Consider the following 23,586-nt stretch of genomic DNA (forward strand, 5'->3'; position numbering starts at 1 on the left):
TACACTTATTGGTTTATTATGTCGACCTAAAGAAAGAAACTGAGGCAAAATTAATATACGTAGCTTGGGCCAAGGTTGAGTACTAGAGCCCAGCAAACACTGGGAAGTGCTCTGGAGAATGAGAAAGAGGCTCTTAAAGAAGAAACAAGGATGAATCAGGAGAGGCAGGGGCAATTATGAAAGCTGTTTGTCAGGAATATTCTCACTGGTTTACAGAAATAACATTGACTGGTGATTGGCTATACACTGTTGAACGGCAGGGCACGAGTTATGGTGTCCAGTGTGTGGGATTATTAGGTTAATTTATAGCTAGTGGTGGCAACACTCAGTCTAGAGCCCATGTAGCCGTTGGCTGCAATATTATTATTTAGCTCAAGCGGGGGTGGGATAGGATGTGAATGTGGTCTCACTTTTTCTTTTTTTTTTTTTTTTTTGAGACAGGGTCTTGCTCTGTCAGCCAGGCTGGAGTACAATGGTGTGATCATAGCTCACTGCAGCCTCAAATTCCTGGGTGATCCTCTTGCCTCAGCTTCCCAAGTAGCTGGGACTACAGGTGCCCGCCACCATGGGCAGATGAATGTTTATTTTTTTTGTAGAGATGGGGGGGAGGGGTCACTAAGTTGCCCAGGCTGGTCTTGAACTCTTGGCCTCAAGCAACCCTCCCACTGTGGCCTCTCACCATGTTGTGATTACAGGTATGAACCACTGTGCCCGGCCCACTTACAATACTTTGCAAAGTTTACAGCTGCCTAGGTTACAGCTGACTCAGGTCCCATGATCACATTCCCTTAAGGCTCAAAATATTTTGAAGTTCCAGCAGCTTAGATTTTGAATTACTTATTTTCACACCTTGTTTTCTCTGTTAGTCTTAAGCTACCAGGTGGAAACCTGACTGAAACTTCCACGTAAATCCCTGCAGAGGGCGTGCTCCTCTGTTCCGGGTTAGCCGTTGCACAGATGAGGCCGAGGCCGGAGCCGTGGCCCTGCCACGGGGAAGAAGCCCAGGGCCTCAGTGCTCACAGCCACTCCCCTTCAGCTCTTTCTGGCTTTCTCGACTCTTTCCTTCTAGGGCTGACTCCATCTTACACACCAGATGTCCCCCTTCTCAGTCCCCAGTGTGTCGCACTGTCCTCTGTTCCCTCCCTCTCGTCCTCTGTAGGGCACGGGCACGCTCCGCCTGCTAGCCCTGTGGGCTCCGTTTCTGGCCACGTCCCTCCCCGCTCTACCTGGGGTTGTGAGGCTAAATGGTACACGGTGCTGTTCTCTTTTTGTTGTACTTGGTTATTCTGATCTTTTCAGGTGACTCTTGCTCAGAATGGGGATCAGGTCATGTTGTGCTTTTATTTGCCAGGTGGTGAGAGCAGAACTGAGAAAGCTGGATGGACCCTGAAGCAGGGTGTTTCTGAGGACGCTGAGTATCCAGGGAAAACGGGAGACTTCCCGAAGGCTGGGCTCCAGAGATCCAGTTTTGTAGAATCTCAAGAATCCCAAGAAAACACCAGAGGTCTTAGAAGGATCCTTCAGGTATGGTGAGTGCAGCAGCAGGTCCCCAACCTTTTTGGCACGAGGGACCGGCTTCATGGAAGACAGTTTTTCCACAGACGGCTGTAAATACAGATGAAGCTCCGTTCACTCGACTCCTGCTGTGTGTCCCCCCTGCCCCCTGCCCGGTTCCTAAGTTTCATGAAGACAATTTTTCCACGGGACAGGGCTGGGGAGTGAAGGCACAGAGCTCTGTGGCCCAGTCCCTAACAGGCTATGGGCTGGTACCGGTCCTCAGTCCAGGGGTTGGGGACGGCAGCAGTAAGGGATCTACTAGGAAGTCACTCCTTACTGCTTGTCAGAAAATCCACACTGGAGAGAGAGGTTCACTCTCACCCTTCCCTGACGCCCAGAGGACTTCCACTGGCGAGAGTCTACAGGAAGGCGTGTGAGAAAGTGTTGGGAAACAGACACGGTTCTCGCACATCTGAGTGCCGATGCCAAAGAGAAATTCCACACCCGCAGGAGTCGGGCACGTCTCTGTGTGTTGCTGTGGCTGCGAGTGCAGGAGCGTGCAGAACGTGGCAAAGCCTGTGGCCCTAGCTCCCAGCCGGCACGTGGGAGGCGCCTTCTGAGCACTGCCAGCGTGGAGGTGGCCCCCGGGGTCACCGCCCCGCCCCTCGTCAGTGCACTCAAGGCAGGAGAAGCTCCCTGGATGTAGCCAGGGTGGAAGATCCTTCTAAGACAGCAAGGCCTTGTCCTCCCATCAAAGAGCACACGTGGGCGAGGAGCCCTGAGAGGTGTTCTCTCAGAAGGCCGCTTTTCCTGTTAATCGAGCAGTTCACGCTGGAGCAAAGCTGTGTGGGACGTGAGGAATGCAGGGACCAGTTCAGAGACCGGGCACACCTCATGCCACAGCTGAGAGCCCATATCCCAGTAAGCTGTGTAGCGCAGCAGACGTGGACGAGCTTCTTTACGTAGGATGTTAGCCGTGCTGCGCGTGCAGAACTCGCGCTGGAGGGGAGCCATGCGTGTGCACAACGTGGCAGAGCCTTTAGGGAAACTCCCACATCTTGGTCATCAGCGCATTCACACTGGGGACAAGCTTTTTGGCAAATATGGGACAACCTTCAGGGAACAGTCTCAGTCGTTGCCCATCGGAGCACTCACACTAGGAAGAAGCCTTAAGAATGCCAGAGGTGGGGGAAAGCCTTCAGCCACAACCGGAATCTCAGGGCTCACCACTGAGTCCACAGGGGACAGAAACGTGGGAGTAGACAGGTGTCAGAAGGCCTCAACCAGGAATACAGACCTTGCTGACCATCAAAGACTCTGCTCTGGGGAGAAGCATCCAGGAAAGGTTGTTGACAATCATGGAGACTCATTAACATAGAATTCACACATTTTCAAATTCTGCAAGTATAATGAGTAGGGAAACAGAAAAAGATCACACCTTACTCTACTCCAGAATAGGACAGAATAGGAGAGAGCTTGCACAAACAAACCAAGAAGAGCCTTCACTTGTAGCTAACGCAGTCGCAGTCCGGAGCCGGGCTGGCAGGCTGTTTCCGTAAAGGGTGGGAGAGGAAGAAGCAGCACGTAAGGCAGTGTGGGGCCCGCAGTCCCTGCTGTGGCTGTTCCGTTCTGCTGGGAGGACAGGAGCAGCCACAGACCACACATAGGCGAATGAACACTCTGGGTTCCAGGAAAGCATTCTTTACAGAACAGGTGGCCAGTCAGATCTGGCCCACGGCTTGCACTTTGCCACCCGCTGTTCTAGAGGTTCAGGGGAGGAGTCACTCTAGATTGGGCTCCTGCCAGAAGCCCCAGGAGAGCAAGGTCAGGGCAGCAGACCCTTCAGGGCTGCCCGCCCTCAGCAGAGGGTCTAGGAGGAGAGGCATGCAAGGCCCACAGACCTGGGTTCTGCTGTAAAATAGCTGAAGGACTAGCACCCGGTCTCTCAAAAGCCACAGAGCTTCTCTGAGAAGAGCCAGACGATGTATCTGTATGTGCTTTGGACACGAATGTGGTAAACGCATTTAAAATGGTGATTTATATGAAAAGATTCACTCTTTCTCCAAATTGTTGTTAAGCCCCTGCCCTGTGCCAGCTTCCTGCCAGAGGTAAATTTGGGAATGTATGTGGTATATGGAGCCGTGACAGTGGTTGATTTCGCCAAGGGGATTCATAACATTATAACTGGGAGCCCCCAACATTGAGAAGTCGGGGGAGTGAGGGAGCAGCGTGGAAGACTGTGACAGCATCCTGTGACACAGCAGTGTGGAGTCGGGAAGTGTCTTGAGGATGGGATGACCACCCCACCCTTGAGGATGGCTAAGTGCAGGACTGGGAGCCCCCCACTGGGTGTGTGGAGGGTGCTGCGCTGGTCTCCTGGCTCTGTGGTAACAGCTTACCACAAATGGGCGGCTTGAAACAGCAGGACCTTATTCTCTCCTGGCTCTGGAGGTTGGAAGTCTGAGACCAGGGTGTTGGCAGGGCCATCATTCAAACGCTTGAGGGAAGAATCCTTCGTGTCTTCCAACTTCTGATGGCTCCAGGTGTTCCCTGGTTGGTGGCTGTGAAACTCCATTCTCTGCCTCCGTCTTCACATGGCCTTCTCTTCTGTCTTTCCTCTGTGTGTCTCTTCTGACATTTGTCACTGGATTTAGGGCTCACTCAGATAACCCGGGATGATCGCATCTTGAGATGCATAATTGCATCTCTAAACACCCTTTTCCCAAAGCAGTTCCTGTTCCTCAGTTCCGGGGTTAGGAAGTATACACATCCATTCACACCCATTAGAGGTGGGTCAGGGGAGCACATCCAGCGGGTTCTGGAGAGAATGGGGGTGGAGGGATGCAGAGCACCAGCGTGTCTAGAGCTGGAGGGTCAGACTGGGTCACGCCTGCCTGATGTAGCCCAGGATCCTGCCCACCTCTAGCACCCCCACCCCAGAAAGCAGCAGCTGGAGGACGGAGAGGACTTATATCGCAACACTGCTGTTACATAGCTCTTATGGTCTTTCTGGAATCAGCCATTGCAGGGATTCTAGGTGCTCAAAGGCCACACGAGCTTGGCTGGGAGTAGGATGCGGATAGCACACCAAGGCCAGCAGGCAGTGGGTAGGCGAGAACAACCTTGCAGTGGCCCGAGCTGCCCTGTGCTCCCTGACTCTGCATTTCTGGGGGGACTGCCGGCTGCTACATGCTCAGACCTGTTCCACAGCTGCCTGTCCCGTGCGGCTGCACTGAGGACTTGCAGGAACTGGGTTACCTTCAGTGCTGAGGCAGTTCTCCATAAAACAAATCGTGTGCCCTCTCTACAGCCATCCCCACTTTTTTCCATAAGAAACTTGTCCTCATGTAGTTGAACCCAATCCATCTCCCAAGCTTCTGGGGAAAGGAGAAGCAGTCTTCCGGCTGCAGACAGGGCACCCACATTAGGCTCAACATCAAGGCCATTGCCTGGGTCCCCTGTGGAAAAGCCCAGCCCTGCTCCTTTGCATAGGACTTCTCGAGCAGGAGCACAGATCCGTGGCATGCTTCTGGGAGTGGCACGTCAAGGTAATCTCAGCCTTGAACAAAAGAGAACTAAAAGGAAGGAGGCTTGGCCGGAATAGGATGAAATTACTTATTGGAAAGGGATAGTACCTGGAGGAAAATGTTGGTGGGGAGAAAGAGGAAGTATTTCAAGACCTAGTTTACATATAACTTTTTAACTTTTTATTTTATTTTACTTAAATTTTTTTTTTTTAATTTGAGATAAGGGTCTCATTATATTGCCCAAGCTGGTCTTGAACTCCTGGGATCAAGTGATCCTCTGGCCTCAGCCTCCTAAACAGTTGGGATTGCAAGCACACCCCACCACATCTGGCTTACACACGACTTTTTCAAAAAGGCTTTCCTTGATACACTCACCCCTAAAGAAGTTGGGGGTTGGGTCCCCTGTTTTTCCATCTCACTTGTTCAGTGTCCATCATTGCCCTACCAGGGCAGCTCCATGACGGCAAGGCCAGTGCATGGCTGACACTGGATGGACTGGATGCGAAGAGTGGGGAGAAGTAATCAGCTGTTGTCTGCATCTTGGGCCTAACTCCCTTGGAGAGGGCTTTGCCCCGAATGGTTGCTATCTGATGTCCTCTTCTCCTGCCCTAGGAGCACTGCTGATGCCACCTGCAGGAGCTGTTCAGCAGCCCCGCCCTGCCCCCATGCAAGACACTATGGTGGGCATGGAGAAGGCTGCCCTGCAGGTGCCCACCTGGAGTCACTGAGGATGGAGTGAGTGCCACCCTTCCTCCCTCCCTGTGATTGCTACCTGGCAGTGTGCCACCCCAACACCAGCATGGGCCCGTCCATCCCAGTCCCTCCTGTCCTCCCACCAGGTGGAGGTGCTGCAGACTGTCTGACGGAAGCAAACAGTTTTGCTGACCCATCGTACACACACCTGGGACAGTGTGGCCAGGCCTTTCTCTAGGCACAGGGTGGGCCAGGTGTTCAGCTGGTTCTAAGGTTTGTCTTCGGAGTTGGGGTTACTGGAGAGGCCTGTAGCTCTCTAGTTTGAGCTTTCTTAAATAAACATATGTATTCAGAAACAAAAATTTAAATACTAAAAATATACAGGCTTTGTTTGCTCATTATTGGTTACTAGTATCTCTTTTTTCTTTTGGTCACAAGTGATGACTGGTCTGTTTTGTAAGTAATGTTTTCAGGATTAGGGCTCTGCTTAGCTGATCTTTCCATAACATCCGTATTTCTTTTGAAATTTAAGGTTGTTTTTTTTTTTATGACAGATTCTTGCTCTGTCACCCTGGCTAGAGTGGAGTGGCCTCATCATAGCTCAATGCAACCTCAAACTCCCGGGCTCAAGTGATCCTCCTGACTCAGCCTCCCGAGTAGCTGGGACTACAGGGACATGCCACCATGCTCAGGTAATTTTTTCTATTTTTAGTAGAGACAGGGTCTCACTCTTGCTCAGGCTGGTTTTGAACTCCTGAGCTCAAGCAATTCTCCCACCTTGGCCTCCTAGAGTGCTAGGATTACAGGCGTGAGCCACCATGCCTGGCCTGAAATTTAAGTTTGACACATTAAAAAAAAAGTCCAGATGGTTTGTAAAACACAGATTAAAAATTTTTTTACCCTATTTCTGGTCAAAGGTTGTAGAAAAATAGTCTCTATCTAATCAAATAGTCTTCTTTATAGATTAAAGCCAAGTTCTAATGGGATTGCTGGAAAGGTTATATAAACTTGGAATATTTGAGAAGTATGTTTCATTGCCTACTGGGTATTTATTGAAACATTTTTTCTAAGTAGTGTTTATTTGCTAGTTGTGAAGGGAAGGGAATGTCCCACAGCCAGTCACCTGGGGACTTGTTTCCAGAAGTGGAGTCTGGGGAATGACCGCATCTGTGAGGAGTGGACTTCTCCAGGGGTGTGTTGCTGCCAGCGTGACCTGGCCATGAAGCTCCAGCACCCTGCCACCCTCCTGACACAGGATACTAAATATGTAATCAGAAAAAAAAAAACAATCAACATGCTATGTTCTAAGTAAAACAAACAAAAAAAGAAAAGAAAAACAAGAATGCTTCCTATTTACAGACAATTTGAAAAGAGGGAAACCACTGAAATACAAACGGAATTTTTCTAACAGCAAACTTTGCTTCATCCTTCAAATTTCTTTGATCCAGATTCTACTCCCCACTCTATAAACTCTTTTACATATTTAAATTTAAATTTTATTGTTATGATAGGTAATTTCCTTTTTAGAGGTTCCCACCTCTTACCTGCTGCTTGCTATGACTTTTCCAAGGGGGTGCGATTAAGGACATCACAGGACTAGCCCGAGGTTCGTGAAAGTGGGGACCATTTCTCAGTCATCTTGGTATCTGCAGCACTCGATGTGAGCGAATGATTGAATGAGGATGGAAAGAGTGATGCCCGCTGTGCTTTCACGTGGACATTAAGCAGCCAACCAGGCGCCCACCCCTGGGAGGAGGTCGGGTCCACAGTCTGCCCCGCCCCTGCCTTGGACTCAGGCTGGAGTCCGAGTGCACGGGCAGCCGGGCCCAGGCAGGGGTTACAGCTGACAGGGCCCCCAACACCGAGGGCGGATGTCTCGAGCACCCCAGTGTGAGAACAGTGGGGGTGGCATGCCAGAATCGGGCAGGTGGAAAGCATGCGAGTGCACCTCTACCCCATGGCCAAGGAACACGGGTGCAGGGAAGAAAGGAAGGAACGTCATGGGCTTGGCAGGACAGTGCCTCAGACCTGCCAGGGAAAGCAGGGAAGGTGAGAAGAGCTTGCAACGTTGGGAGGACAGGCAGGAAAAAGGCCTCCTTTCCTCAGAGGAAAAGGAAGGAGAGAGAGCCTAGTTTTAAAACCAGGACCGGCACCCCCACCCTCCGAACCACAGGGCCCGGGAGGCAGACCCCGGGCAGAGAGGGTGAGCTGGGGCCGCAGGCAGCGCTGGCGGGAAGCCACGGGGGAAGCGCGTTTATGGGCCTTGAAACCCTCTGAGGGTGAGAGATAATATCCACAAAACCCAGGATTGCTAGAGAGTCACACTGGCTTCTCCAAACGGCTAAAAATGGAAAGTAGGAAGTGAAATTAATAGCGCTGGGAATGAGAAAGAAACAAGGCCATGTGCACGCGTCTTTAAAGCTGGAAAATAATAAGCACGTTTTCTGAGCACATTGCATTCCTGGTGCTGAACTAAGCAATCTGCACTTGTTTCATTTAGTCCTCATGTAACAACCCCACAGGGGGTTGGATACTACAATCTTACTGTACTGGTGAGGAAATTCCCTCAGAGAAGTTAGGTTGCTTGCCCAAAGTCACATAGCTGAACCCAGTTCTAGCTGACTCAGAAGTGTACAGTTTTAATCACTACCTCAGTTGCTTTCAAACTGTTTTGACTAAGGCCCACAGTAAAAGATACATTCTAGATTATAACCCAACACACATGCCATATAATTTATAACTGAAAGGGAGGTTGGGTGCGGTGGCTCACTCCTGTAATCCTAGCACTTTGGGAGGCTGAAGTGGGAGGGTTGCCTGAGGTCAGGAGTTCACAATCAGCCTGGGCAATATAGCCAGACCTCATCTCTACCAAAAAATTTAAAAATTAGCTGGGCTTTGTGGCATGTGCCTGTTGTCCTAGCCACTTGGGAGGATGAGACAGGAGAATAGCATGAGCCCAGGAGTTCGAGGTTACAGTGAGCTATGATCACACCAGCCTGGGTGACAGAGTGAGACCTATCTCTAAAGAAAATAAAAATAAAAATAAACAAACTCTGGACAAAATTTAGCAGAGTTTATTTGAGCAAAGAATGGCTCATGAATTGGGCAGCGCTCAAACCCGGGAGAGATTCAGAGAGCTCCACCCAGCAACAGTATTTATAGACAGAAAAAGGAAGCAACCTACAGAAACAGCTTGACTGGCGACAGCCTGGTGTTTGCCTTACGGGGACATTGTCTGATCAATTGGCGGCCTATGGTTGGTAAGATCCAGCTATTTGTTACAAGAGTATGCTCTTTTTTTTTTTTCTTTTTTCTTTATTTTTTTGAGACAGAGTCTCACTCTGTTGCCCCGGCTAGAGTGCCATGGCATCAGCCTAGCTCACAGCAACCTCAAACTCCTGGGCTCAAGTGATCCTCCTGCCTCAGCCTCCTGAGTAGCTGGGACTACAGGCATGTGCCACCATGCCCGGATAATTTTTCCTATATATTTTTAGTTGTCCAGATAATTTCTTTCTATTTTTTAGTAGAGATGGGGGTCTTCCTCTTGCTCAGGCTGGTCTCGAACTCCCGAGCTCAAATGATCCACCCACCTCCGCCTCCCAGAGTGCTAGGATTACAGGCGTGAGCCACCGTGCCTGGCCAGTATGCTCTTAAGTTAGGTTGCAGTTTGCTACATGCAGAGGCAGCTTACGACCAAATTTAATTTAACACTACAGAGTGCTCTAATATTTCTATTCTACTCCTTCTATTTTATTTAAAAAGAAGTGGTGGTCACAACCCACTAAGTTCATTTCAAATTCATTTATGGGACAAGACTCCCCAGTTGGAGAAATTCTCCGCTCTGCGTTACTGCCTCCTGCCGTGGAGTACTGGGACGGAGAAGAGGGTTTGCCAAGCTCCCTGGATTGCTGGGCATGAGGGTAGTCAGCCCCCTTGGATGAACAACGGGGACTGCAAGAGCATCTTCTGGACTCTCCTGTCCCGATGAATTGTATCCCAGCAGAGTGAGAGATCTTGCATTGGAGGCCTTTAAGGAAGTGCCACAAATGAAACTGGCGATGAATTATGAACAAATAATTAATAAGCAATTATGAAAGGGAACTCATGCATTCACAAGGAACAGTTCACACTGGGTTGATCTCTTTCCTGTTTGAAATACTTCTGCTGTACTGTAGATACGGCACACCTGAATTTCAGCAAAGCATTGGACTAATTTCCTGAAAATAGCCCTGAGGATAACGTGGAAATGTGGGTGTGGTTAAGTGAATTTATTCCTGTTTGACTGTCTGTCCCAAGCAGTACTCAAAAGAGACAATCCCAAACAAACAAATAAACAAAAAAGAAATAATCCCTGAAAGAGTGATATGTGACAAAAGCACTCAGGAGTGTGAGTCATAATCTATGCCACATATGTAATGACCTCTGTCTCCACCACTAGAATGTGAACGCTATGAGAGTGAAGAAGTTTTCATTTGCCACCTTTGCATTTCCAGCACTTGGCACACTGCCAAGCTCCTCAGTAAATCTTAGAGGAATGTTACCATAAATGAATCAATATCTGCCTGGAAGTGGACTCCAGGGGCATGGTCCAGGGCCCTGGCCTTAGTCCTCTCATGTTTTTACCCTCCCCTCTCCACTGTTGGGTGTTCTTACCAGTTACTTGGACGTGGAAATGGATGACATATTTATCAAAGTTTCAGGTAGCAAAAAACTGGGACAGCCAAAGTTCTGGATGACAGAATCAGGGTCCAAAAATAACTTTGCAGCCTGGAACGGTGGGCTGAACCAAGATGGAAACTAATAGAGATTTGTATTCCGTCTTTTGATCTAAAACCTAACTTCATAAGCACACGATGAGAGGCTGTATGATTTAACAGCACTACATGTGAGGGACTTGTGGTTTTTATTGCAAGCTGAGGAATGAAGCAGCAGTGTGGTAATGTTGCCAACACCGCAGACTTAGACTGTCAACATACAAGCTCAGTGAACGAGAGGGAGGCCAGTGTCCCTCTACTTTATGCAGGTCAAATGACACTGGAAGAACTGGCTTTGTCTGAACCATGATTATTAAGGAAGATATCAACAAATTGCAAACCATCTACAGGAAAACAATATGTTGAATTTGTCTGCATCAAGACTAAGGATTTCTGTTAAGGACACTATAAAGGTACTGGATGGATAATAAAGTAGGAAAAGATATAATATATAAAATTAACAAAGAATTAATATCTAGAGCATTTAAGGAACACTTGCAAATCAACAAGAGAAAGGCAGGAAACTGTAAGAAAAAAGGACACAGGGGATGAGCAGGCATTTCACAGAAGAGGAAACTTGAACTGCTACCAATGTAAGAGGAGATGCTGGGATTCACCGCTAATCAAAGAAATGCAAATTAAAACAACAGGACTTCCTCTTTCTGATAATAGCAGTGTAACTCTCCCAAGCAATCCTCCTGCTGAAAACAGCTAAATAAGCTGAATAAAATGTTGAATAAAATGTTGAAAACATCATCTGTAAAGAACAGACAAAGGGGACAGCATCACTCTACAGGCAACAGGAACAAAAGGAGGGAGGACCCCGGAGGCTGCTCTCTCTCCAAGGACATTTGCCCACCAGGGATGGGTTGAACTTCCTTCTGATGGCCTCTTGGGATGAATGAGTCTATGTCACAGCCCACAGCTGCTCCAGGTGAGAAGTCTAACAGGACATCCCCCTTTTCCCGACTAAGCTCAGGTTGAGGGTAAACTAGAAGTGGACCAACCTACCAGAATTGCAGCCTAGTTCTAATTGCCTGGGCTATCCAGGGAACCCCAAGTCTCAACTTTGGACAGTCCAAGACTGACAATGCTCCCAAGCTCCTTGCAGATGCAAATCCAAATTCTTTGCAGAGGGAATTACCTTCATCCTGGCCCTCAAATTATCCCTACAAATAATTTTTCAAATATAATGATCAGCATATAGTCAAAGATAACTAGGGACACAAGGAAATTAGGCTTCAGGCCACTGCCCTACAAGTCCAATTTCTGTAGCTGCTGGACTCTAAATCCGACACCTAAGGGCAGGGGTGGCACATGGTATGTGGCCACCAACAGCTACGTGCTCCAGGATCCAGGGATTGCACGAGTGAGTGAGAACGTGGATGCATGCATGTGCCCCCAGAAGGCTGGAAAGTTCTCCCTGGCCGAGCTGCTCTGGTTTTGTGATAATATTCTAACTTTCAGAAAATGAACTTGAAGAAGGGCCACTTTCTCTAATTTGTGTAAAGGTGCTCTGTGGCTTAGTGGCAGCCCTGTGTAAAGACTTAAATATTGAAACTATTTGATACAGACTAAAAAAAAATCCCTAAGTTTATTATTTTAAAGAAATAGGTTGGATATATCTACAAGAAATAGAAAACTAGAAAAAGTGATATTGGTAGTTTTTTTGTTTTGTTTTGTTTTGTTTTGTTTTGAGGCAGAGCCTCACTCTGTGGCTCTGGGTAGAGTGCAGTGGTGTCCTTGTAGCTCTCCAACAGGAACTACAGGTGTCACAACACCCGGCTAATTCTTCTATTTTTAATAGAGACAAGGTCTCGCTCTTCCACAGGCTGGTCTCAAACTCCTGAGCTTAAGTGATCCTCCTGCCTTGGCCTCCCAGAGTGCTAGTATTACAGGTGTGAGCCACCGCGCCGGGCCCAGATTGTTTTTAAAAAACCAAATTGAGCTTCTAGAAATGATTGTTTTTAAAAAACCAAATTGAGCTTCTAGAAATGATAAATGCAATAATTGAAATGAAAAACTCATGTCAAGAGATAGGCACTTTATACGAATCAGAGAGACAGAAGTTAGAAAGGTGGGAAATACCCGGCACTGGCTGCAATACAGGGAGCCAGAAAGCCCTGGGCAACACCTGTGTATACACGTGTGCCTCAGGAGAGGCCCCTGCAGTGCCTGGTGCAATCAGGCGCGTGTGCACACTGTCCCTGGCACGTGGACCCTGCAGGCAGCTCAGAGAAGCCCTTGCGCTGGCTGATGCAGAGAGGTCCTGAGCGCGTGTGGCCCAGGCTTGCACGGGCCGTGGCATCTGGCAGTGGTTTTATGAGGGCAGACGTGGAAGGCATGTTTTCATTTGGAAAAATTCACACTGTAGCATGTAGAAACTGAAAAAGGAAGAAAGCTTATCTTTGGAAGGCTCTGACTAAATGGGAAGCAAAGGTGATTATTTATGTTGAGGTGATTACGAAATTGAATATTTTCAATTTTTTTTTAATAGAGACAAAGGTCTGGTTATGTTGCCGAGGCTGATTTCAAACTACTGGCCATGGGCAATCCTCCTGAGTAGCTGGGGTTACAGGCATGCACCCCTGCGCCCAGCCAAGAAACTGAATTTTAAAAATATTTTACTTGTATTGCTGTCCTATATTAAAATCACTTAAAGTCCATATGCATTTGTTATAGAAGAAAGAATCCAGGTTATATGACATGACTGTCTTGGAAAAATGAAAAAAATACATATTACAGGCATATATATTTTTGGAGACAGAGTCTTACTCTGTCACCCCAGTTGAGTAAAGGGGCCCGATCATAGCTTATTGTTCTTTTTTTTTTTTTTGAGACAGAGTCTCTGTTGCCCGGGCTAGAGTGCCGTGGCGTCAGCCTAGCTCACAGCAACCTCAAACTCCTGGGCTTAAGCAATTCTACTGCCTCAGCCTCCCGAGTAGCTGGGACTACAGGCACGCGCCAACACGCCCGGCTAATTTTATATATATATATATATATATATATACACACATATATATATACGTATATATATATGTATGTATATATATATATATACATATATATACGTATATATTTTTTTAGCTGTCCATATAATTTCTTTCTATTTTTAGTAGAGATGGGTCTCACTCTTGCTCAGGCTAATCTCGAACTCCTGAACTCAAACAATCCACCCGCCTTGGCCTCCTAGAGTCCTAGGATTACAGGCATGAGCCACTGTGCCCGGCCGATCATAGGTTATTGTAACTCCCATAGTTTATTGGGCTCAAGTGATCCTCTTGCCTCAGCGTCCCAAGTAGCTGGGACTACAGGTGTGCACCACCACACCCTGCTGACTTTTTTCTTTTTAATTTGTAGAGACGGGGGTTTCACTATGTTGCCCAGGCTAGTCTTGAACTCCTGGCCTCAACCAATCCTATTGCCTGGGCCTTCTAAAGTGCTGGGATTATGGGCATGAGCCACCGTGCCTGGCCTTAGAAAAATAAAATGTTTTTATTAATATAACGTCAGTATTTTTTTGTAATGGTGGTTGGTCTTCTCACAGAATCTGGTAAAAATAAACTCACAGCCAAAATGCAAAACTCACCAATTAGTTGGAAGGAGTTAATTTCCCCGTGACTCCAATTATTTGCATCATCTATTTTCACTAAATTCATTAACAAAATCATCTTTCCATGTTTAGGTATATTTGCAAAGTTAATGATTAACTTTCATTATTTAATGGTATTAAAAATATTTTTAAATTCACATAATAAAATGTAGCCTAAAGCCAAGTCTGAGATGTGAAGATCATATATTAAATCTATATCAAATAACAAGCACTCACTTTTTGTGGAAAGTTGATTAAATTAGGAGACCTAGACTAGTACTTATATATATTCATTCATACCATATGTTTTTTTAAGAACATTAGTCTGTCAATACCAGATGTTTAAAATAGCAAATCAAATCTATCTTATTAAAATCAGATCCCCTAACTCCAAATACTGGTTACAAATTATGCTGATAATATTTAAAACAGTTTGCAGTTCCTGAACATCCCTCGCTGATGATCCTTGGAAAAGTGCCACAGGTGAGGGGCCTGCCCAGAACCTGACATTGTGAGTGGGCCCACTTGGCAGCCTGTCTGGACCAGGATAACAAAGGATTGACTACTGAAACGTATTGACACTAGTGGGTTTTAGTGTTGCCTGGTTTGGTGGTATAAAATTATTCATACTGAGGTTACATTTGCAAACTTCTTATTAAGGGATTAAAATTACACTGGTTTGCTTTGTTGTATTTGGAATGCTAAACTCAGGTACATTTTTATTAGATTCTGGAGGCTCTAGGGGTTTCTCATAAGTAAGCTGCTTGTTAATTGCCTTTTATGTACATAAACAAAATCCCAGATTGGAAAAATTAAAGAAAATGAGAATTAAACTTTCTCCTCTTAAAATGTAATTCTTTTGCAGTTTTATGCATTCTTTTCCCCTTTCCATTAATTATTTAACATATTTTTATGATACATGGAGGTAATTGGCCTGTGTTAAATTAAAACTGGGAAAAATACATATGAGGTCCAAATGATGGTGCTTTTTCCCAATAATAGTTCTGAGGTACAATGCAATGCATTTGAAAAAGCATGAACTTTACAGTTATTCAGACCTGGGTTTTAATTGGGGTTTCCCAATTATAAATTCATGACCCCCTTGCATTTCTGCTCTGTAAAATGGGAATATCATTTACCTTGTGATTGTTATGAAGGTTAAAGATAATATGAGTAAAGTGCCTGGCATATGGGAGAGATTTAATATTATTCCCTTGTGTGATTCTTGCCAGGGGTTGATAGCTTAAACATGACACTTGAGTGGGTTTTTTGTTAGTTTGTGTTTGTTTTTACACATAGGATAACCTGGTGGATTGTTCTTGCCTTTCTGTAAATTCTTTTTTTTTTTTGGAAATAAAAATGCATTTGATGCTGATAGTAATTGTCAATGACAATTATTTTCTTCAATCACCTTTTGTTTTTTTCCCCCTCTTCAGACAAGCAACGAAAGCTGAGGTGACTACCCAAATCTGGATTAAGTTGGAAGCTTTGTTAATCTAGATTTCTTCACTACATGATGCTTCTCTTGGAACACAGGAATCTTAAACATTTGGCACCAACATGTTGTAGCTTTGTTTGGGATGCGGACATCCTGATTTACCAGGTCAAAGTATGGTAAGGCTGCAGGCAGCAGGCGGGCTTCCTCAGGATTCAGCAACCTCAGCCTCTTGGTGCCTCGACTGGCGTCGTGGTACTTGGGGCCGGCTTCTCCCACGTCCTCACGGCGGTAGGCCCAGATCACTCTCACGGTGCTCTCCGCTATACTCTTGTCGTTTGTGTCACATGTATGCAGTTCTCTGGCAAATTCAGTTATTGTGTGTGTGCTATTTTCCATGGCATATTCTAGGTGGTAATCTTGCAGAACATCTTTCTTCAACTATTTGCATTGGTGAAATAATCCTGGAGGTAGGGCCGCCCGTGGGCCACCCCGCCCACGACGATGTCGGCCGCAGCCACGGCCCGGCGGGCGAGAAGCCGAAGCGCACGCAGCCCGCAGCCGGCGCGGCGCTCCTCGCGCGGGAAGGCGGCCCCAGCCCAGCCGGCGCTGGAGGAGGGAGCGAGTCCGCCGCCGCCCCGGGGAGCAGCCCCCACAGCAAGAGCAGCCCCCAGCCGCACATCCTCGGGCCTGTAAATTCTTTTCGATGTGATTTCATTTCCCCTGTATCTGATATATACCTTTAGTAATCAGAATTAATTTATCTGATCCTCACTATAGCCCATGGTGGACTGTCTCAAGGCCATCAACACGAATGCATAATCCGAAATTAGAAAATTCCCAAGGAAATCATCCACCATGAATTTGTCTTTGCAAGCACTTCAGACAATGAAATTACAAGATTCAGACGGCACGTATGTTGAAAATTATTGAACCCATAAAATAAACAATCAAAAGCATGAGAAATAAACAGGATGCTACTGGAGGATTAGGCAGGTATCATTTTCCAGATGATATTATAAACTCAGTGGATAGGTTAAACAGAAGATTAGACATAGCTGAGGACAGAATTGGATGCTGGAAGATTAATCTGATAAATTATCTAAAATGTAGCACAGAAAGACAGAGATGAAAAATGGGTACAAGAGATTAAGAGGCATGGTGGATAGCATGAGATGCTCCAACGAGTGTCTGAAATAAAGTCTGAGCAGGGGACAATACAGAGAACAAGGAGCATAGAAAATGCTCATTCACAAGTCCACCCAATAGCTGTATACAAGCACCTGATATGTGTCAGGCACTATTCTAGGTTTTTACAACAGATAGTGAGATAATGAGAAGAGATCATAGCTGAGCATCTTCCAGAACTAATTTTGGACAAGAATTCTCAGTTTCAGGAAATAGGTCCGAAGATACTCTACATTCTCACCCAGATACATCAGCGAAACTGAAGAACTCAAAGACGGAGGGTGACAGTTAAAAGAAATTTATAGAAAACATGTGTTTCCTATAAATCTGATGTTTCCTATATGCCAACATGTTTCCTATAAATCAGCAATGCCTTGGCCAGATGTGCTGACTCACGCCTGTGATCCCAGAGCTCTGAGAGGCCTAGGCAAGAGGATCGCTTGAGGTCAGGAGTTTGAGACCAGCCTGGGCAAGAGCGAAACCCCATCTCTACAAAAAATAGAAAAATTAGCTGGGCGTGGTGGCACACACCTGTAGTCCCAGCTACTTGTGGGGCTGAGGCAGGAGGATCGCTTGAGCCCAGGAGTTTGAGGTTACAGTGAGCTGTGATGACCACTGCACTCTAGCCAGGGCCACAGAGCAAGACTCTGTCTCAAAAAAAAAAAAAACCAAAAAAAATAAACAACAACAAATGAAACAATGCCTGGACAAATGGCAAATTTCTCCACAGCAGCTATAGAAACTAGAAGATGGGGGAATATTGTCTTCATAGTTCTTAGAGGAAGTATCTAGCAACTTAGACCATTGCACCCAACTAATCCATCATTCGAGTCTGAAGGTGACTTGAACAAATCACCGGTACACGGTTAACTCCTGTTTGGATCTAGCTAAATTCTTACCAATTTCTTTTAGACAATTGGAGAAATATGCATATGGGCTGTGTATTAGATAGTATAAAGAATTATTGTTAATTTTTAGTACTATGATATTGTGGTTAAGTAGATGTCCTTAATTTCATAAGGTGAATACTCAAGAATATTGAGTGAAATGTCATGATGTCTATAATAATTTTTTTAAAAACCACAATGATATATTTTACATAATCATATTGGCAAAAGTAAAAAATTCTGAAAATACCATAGTTCTGGGGGGGCGGGGAAATGCCTTATATGCTGCTGGTGGCGGTGTAAATCGGCTCATTGAGGACTAATTTGGTATCAAGCGGTAAAGTTGAAGGTGCAATTTCCTCCTCCCCAGTAATTCTGCTTCGTAAGTGTATAGCCTAGAAAAATTCCCTTGCATGTGCAGAAGCAGCTTCTAAGTGGTCTCAGTGTGTGCTGATTAGAGGTTTTAACTACGCGACCTTCCATTCTCAGCATCCATTTTTCCAACACTCTTCCAGCTCTTGTTTGTCATGTACTCACTGGTGCCCATCACACAGAAGTCCCACCTAGAAAAAGACCAAAACAAACCATTAACAGAGGATACGATCTTAGCACAGAACGTTGTACAAGAATGCCCGTGTAACAGGTAGATCAGGAAGACGTCGTCTTCTGATGTGAATGTTGCATCACCTGTGATGTGATTAGCCAATAACTTTTGATTTGAATCCAGTCAAAACTGTGGATCTACTTTACAGTTTATAGGAAATATAGAGGAAGGAGGTCCATGCTAAACACTGGCACAAAGAAGCAATCGGATCCAGAAGGTGGAATATTCTACAGAACAAAGGACTGTTTCTTCACCTAATCAGTGCCATGAAAAAGGGGACTATTCAAGATTAAGAGACTTAAGTGACATAATAAATAAACTAACACAATATGTGGTTCTGGATTGGATCTTCTTCTTTTTTTTTTTTTTTTGTTTTGAGACAGGGGCTCACTCCTGGGCTCAAGCAATCCTCCTGAGTACCCGGGACTACAGGTGTGCACCACCATGCCTGGCTAATTTTTAAATTTTTTGTAGAGGTAGGGTCTTGCTATATTGTGCAGGCTGGTCTCAAACAGCTGTCCCCAAGCAATCCTCTCACGTTGGCTTCCCAAAGTGCTGGGATTACAGGTGAGCCACCACGGTGGGCCTGGCTTATTTTTAAATATCAAACTAGATGCTATTTACTAGAGTATATTTAAAACAAAGAGGCTATTTTCAGAAAAGTTGAAAATAAATGGATGGAAAAAGATATACTAGACAAAAAGCTAACCAAAAGTAAAGCATTATTAGAATGAAGAGGATCTATATAATCATAGAAAATATAATTCATAAGAAACATTTAACAATTCTAAGTTTTATATTTATATGGAAAATAACATAATCTATTAATATATGATGAAAACTGATAGAATTATAAGGAGAAATTTATAATTCCCAATGATAGTGGGAGATTTAACATATATCTCCCTCAGAAATTTCTAGATCTAGCAAAATTAGTAAGAACAATATTAGCACACTGTAAATAAGCAATCTTACGTAAAATAATTAAAGAATTCCCATTCCTGTCAAGTACACACAGACATTTACAGAAATGGCAAAAATTAATTATATACACAGTACATAAAATGTCTTAACAAATTGCAAAGAATTATTATCATACAAGACCATATGCTTGGATCACAATGCTCTTAAGTTAGAAATCAATTTTTAAAAGATACTTTTAAAGCTCCATATGTTTATAAATTTAAAAAACACACATAACTTTTAGATGATTCATAGGTCAGTAAAAGATATTGCAGTAAAGAAACTACACCTGGGACAGCAGCTGCAGTTGGAGTCGCCACCAGAGCAAGCTTATGGTAATCCACGTCATTCCCTAAGACCCACGTGACTTTTGCACAGGCCAAACCGGTGAATTCGATGGGAAAGATAGGTATCACCACCCCCGCTGCTTTTAAGTCTTTGATGGGAGCATTGATCTCTGCATTTCCCATCTCAGCAGGAACAGAAGCTGCACAGGCTTCCACTTGGCCCTGCCTACCATAATGGCCCCATCGTGATGGCATGAATCAGAGCCGATATGGGGATTCAGCCAGTTACCAAATATATCTATTACAATTGTACATTCAGAAACTGGGGAAATAACCACAGAGTGAGTTCATGGGCCAACAGGGCCCACTGTGAGTCAGACTTGAGTTGAGATTCCATCCATCACCTGACCACCATATACTCCTACTTTGAATGGTAGGGCACAGTGGCATTTTGAATTCCTAGGAATTGGCATCAGTTCAGAGCCAGTGTCTGATCATCCCCGAAATGTCTGGATATTTCCTTTTCCTCAATGCACAGTCACTCTAGTAAATGGCTGCAAGTTTTTTTCAGGAATGCTTGGAAGAAGAAGAAGGTGTTTACTTGCAGCAGTGAGTGGTGCAAGGTCCTTTCTCAAGGGACCTGACCTCCTTTTCCATCAAAGGGCTATCTGTGAACCGACTTAACCCTAGAAACTGGGTGAGAGGCCATCATTCTCCACTGTGGTGACTCAGATCTGGTTTTTGGCTACCAGACCTAGAGTTTTCCTGTACACAGATCAAACAGTATTGTAGTAAGCTGATGTATCTATTTAGCTCCTAGGAATGCCATGGCCAATTAGCTACCACTAGAGATCTCTGCAGATCAGGGTGTTCTGACCACTAAAACATCTCTGATGCCAACTGTGGTTGATGTGTCCATCTTGTCTTTGCTGGTTAAGTGCTTCCTCTTGGCCTCTGCTACAATGCAATACCATCATCCCCACTGAGAACAGGGGGCCCATCTTGAGGGTAGAATTCCCTATGGTCATAGCTGGCCTACAAAAGAGAATAACCACAGAACTTATGAAAGATGCAGGTGCTCCCCTCACTAATGTATTTTTCAATGCTTTAGTAAAGGGAGTATGTTATTGGGCTCTCACAGAGAACATAGTTAGGGAATAAGTTACACATAATAAATCAGATCCAACATTGCCATCTCCCCACACCTTTGGATTTCTTCTTCCGCAACACACCAGGAAAACTGTGGCATCATAACCTCATTACATTAGATCTCATTTAACTTGAATTTTTTTTATAGAGAGACACGGTCTTGTTCTGTTGCCTAGGTTGGAGCGCAGAGGCACAATCATAGCTCACTATAACCTGGAACTTCTGGCCTCAAACAATCCTTCTGCCTGGGCCTCCTGAGTAGCTAGGTTATAGACCGCCACACCCAGCTAATCTTTTAAGTTTTTGTAGAGATGGGGTGGGTCTTCTTGTGTTGTCCAGGCTGGTCTTGAACTCCTGGCCTCAAGTGATCTTCCTGCCTTGCTTGGCCTCACAAAGTGCTGGGATTACAGGCGTGAGCCACCACTCCGGGCCTGAACTTGAATTTTGAGTTCAAGTTTTAATCAACCAACCAAATAAGCAGTTAGACTGTAACAGAGAGAATGGCTGAAAAAGGGTAAAAATGTTTTCTGTTTCTTCAAAACCCCCTCACCCTATTTGAAAACTGAAAACCTGCCTTCCTGCCTCAGGCCAGTGGTCTGGAGGGGCAGGGGAGTGTCCTTTGTTCTTTGTGCCACAGGAGATGGCTCAAGGGAATTGTCTGGGCAGAGGTCACGAGATTGTCTTAGATTATCTAGACTGTTTTAGGCCAAGATGGGACAAATCCAGATGGAGTGAGAGTGCCTTAGCCAAAAATGGGATTATGGGATTAATCAGAACCTTTAAAGGCTCTGTACTTCTGCTCAGAAAGAGGATGCTGGTGCTTAAAGGAGGGAGAGGAGAAGAAGGAGGAGGAGGAGGAGGAGGAGGAGGAGGAGAAGGGAGGAGGGAGGAGGGAGAAGGAGGGGGGAGGAGGAAGAGGGAGTATGCCAACCTCTCCTCATTTGCAGGCAAATTAGTAAACTTCTCTTTCCTTCTCTTCCAACACTTGTCTTCGTTCTTCTCATGTGGCCTGAGGGACAAGTGCTGAACTTTAGATCACAAGACCCACCTCAGCTACACTAGCTAACACATTATATCCAGAATTCTAATGGGCATGCGCATATAAAAGAATTTGGCCTGAGACTGTGCTATGTTTGATCTACCAACCTCAGAATCCATTCCCACCCATATTCTGCAGCATACTGCTAATATATATTATAAAAGTCTTTTGCAATTCTTGTGATGCCTAAGCTGTTTCCTCCTGGGTTATAGTGTGTTCCTGTCCCTCTGGAGCATGCTAAGATTTGACGCTGGGCCTGGTGGTAACCAGGTACGGCTGTAGTGGGTCGTGAAGAGAATGAGCATCCCCTTGAAGGCACCTGCCTCAGGTGGGGTTGGCACAAGGTTTTCAAGCAGAGGAAACCTGGTATCCTCAGACACCAAAGGGCAAGCTGCTTCACTGGGAGATCTGGGAGTTCAAGATTATTGGTTCAGTTTCCTTTGGATGTCTTATTTCATTTGAGATGTCTCACTTTCAAGGTTTAGGATCCCATTCTTTCCTATTTAAAAAATTTTTTGTAGGCCAGGCACGGTGGCTCATGCCTGTAATCCTAGCACTCTGGGAGGCCAAGGCGGGAGGATCACTCGAGGTCAGGAGTTTGAGACCAGCCTGAGCAAGAGCAAGACCCCTTTTCTACTAAAAAAAAAAATAGAAAGAAATTAGCTGGACAACTAAAAATATATAGAAAAAATTAGCCGGGCATGGTGGCGCATGCCTGTAGTCCCAGCTACTCTGGAGGCTGAGGCAGTAGAGTTGAGCCCAAGAGTTTGAGGTTGCTGTGAGCTAGGCTGATGCCACAGCACTCTAGCCTGGGCAACAGAGTGAGACTCTGTCTCAAAAAAAAAATTTTTTTTTCTAGAGATGGGGTCTTGCCATATTGCCCCGCTGATCCTGGCCTCAAGGGATCCTCCCACCTTAGCCTCCTAAAATGCTAGGGTTATAGGCATGAGCCACCACACCCAGTCTCCTATTCTTTTCTGATCAGTTCCCTAACTTTCACATGAGAAGCTTGACAAGACTGTGAATTCAGCTATCATTATAATTTGGCAATTAAATTTTGTTTTTGATTTTTTAGCAGTATCAGCCCTGGAACAACAAGAAATGAGAGATTCTTTTTAAGGCTACCATGGAAGCTCTCTGGTTCTCATTCCATGACTTGAGCTGAGAGTTAACAGACCCGAGCTTGTCATTTTTTCCTTAGGGGCTCTCAAGTATGTTCAAAATAGCACATTTCATGCCACAGTCCCCACAGTCATTATTACTGTCATGACAGTGAAGTGCAGCAGCCATGCAGGCTCCCAAGGCACATTACTGAAGTGCTTCAGCTGGTGCCTCATCACAATCACCACAGCTGTAGCTTGATAACTGGGATGCCACTGCATGTGACGGGCTACCAGCAGCTCATTTCTCATGGACAAGGAGAGCAGCACTGTGCTCAAGGCCAAGGACACCACCAAAGCAGTGCCAGAATCTCACCTTTATCAGTCTATTTCTTGGGACCACTCTTTGTCTGTGTTCAGTTAAGAGACAGAAATCATACAGTAATTTAAACAGGGTGGTTTAATATAAAGAATTATTACGTGATATTCTATAAAGATGTCAAGAAAACTCTAAAGGGCATCTTAGTGTGGAGGAGAGTGCTCCCAAGGTTCAGACCTTACGGGAGAAGGTGTGGCTGCAGTGCACTGAATGGCAGAAAAGTGTGCCAGGCTGCCCAGGCCAAAGCAGCTCACCACACGCCAGGCAAGCAGGAAACAATCCTCCAGGGTGCCAGCGAGCTAGGCCGGTGGCAGGCCCGCACGGGGACTTGGTGTCCACATGGGGAGGGTGGTGGGGTGAGGGGGCTGAGGCTGGAGGACAAGCGTGCGGAGGGAGTGAGGGCACCACAGTGGGCGTGGAGGCTGGAGCTTCACTGACTGCATGGGGAGGGCAGCTGCAAGGTGCTCCCAGCCCACGCTGGGCTTTCGTGGT

The sequence above is a fragment of the Lemur catta genome, chromosome 2 (assembly GCF_020740605.2).
Source record: "Lemur catta isolate mLemCat1 chromosome 2, mLemCat1.pri, whole genome shotgun sequence".
NCBI lineage: Eukaryota > Metazoa > Chordata > Mammalia > Primates > Lemuridae > Lemur > Lemur catta.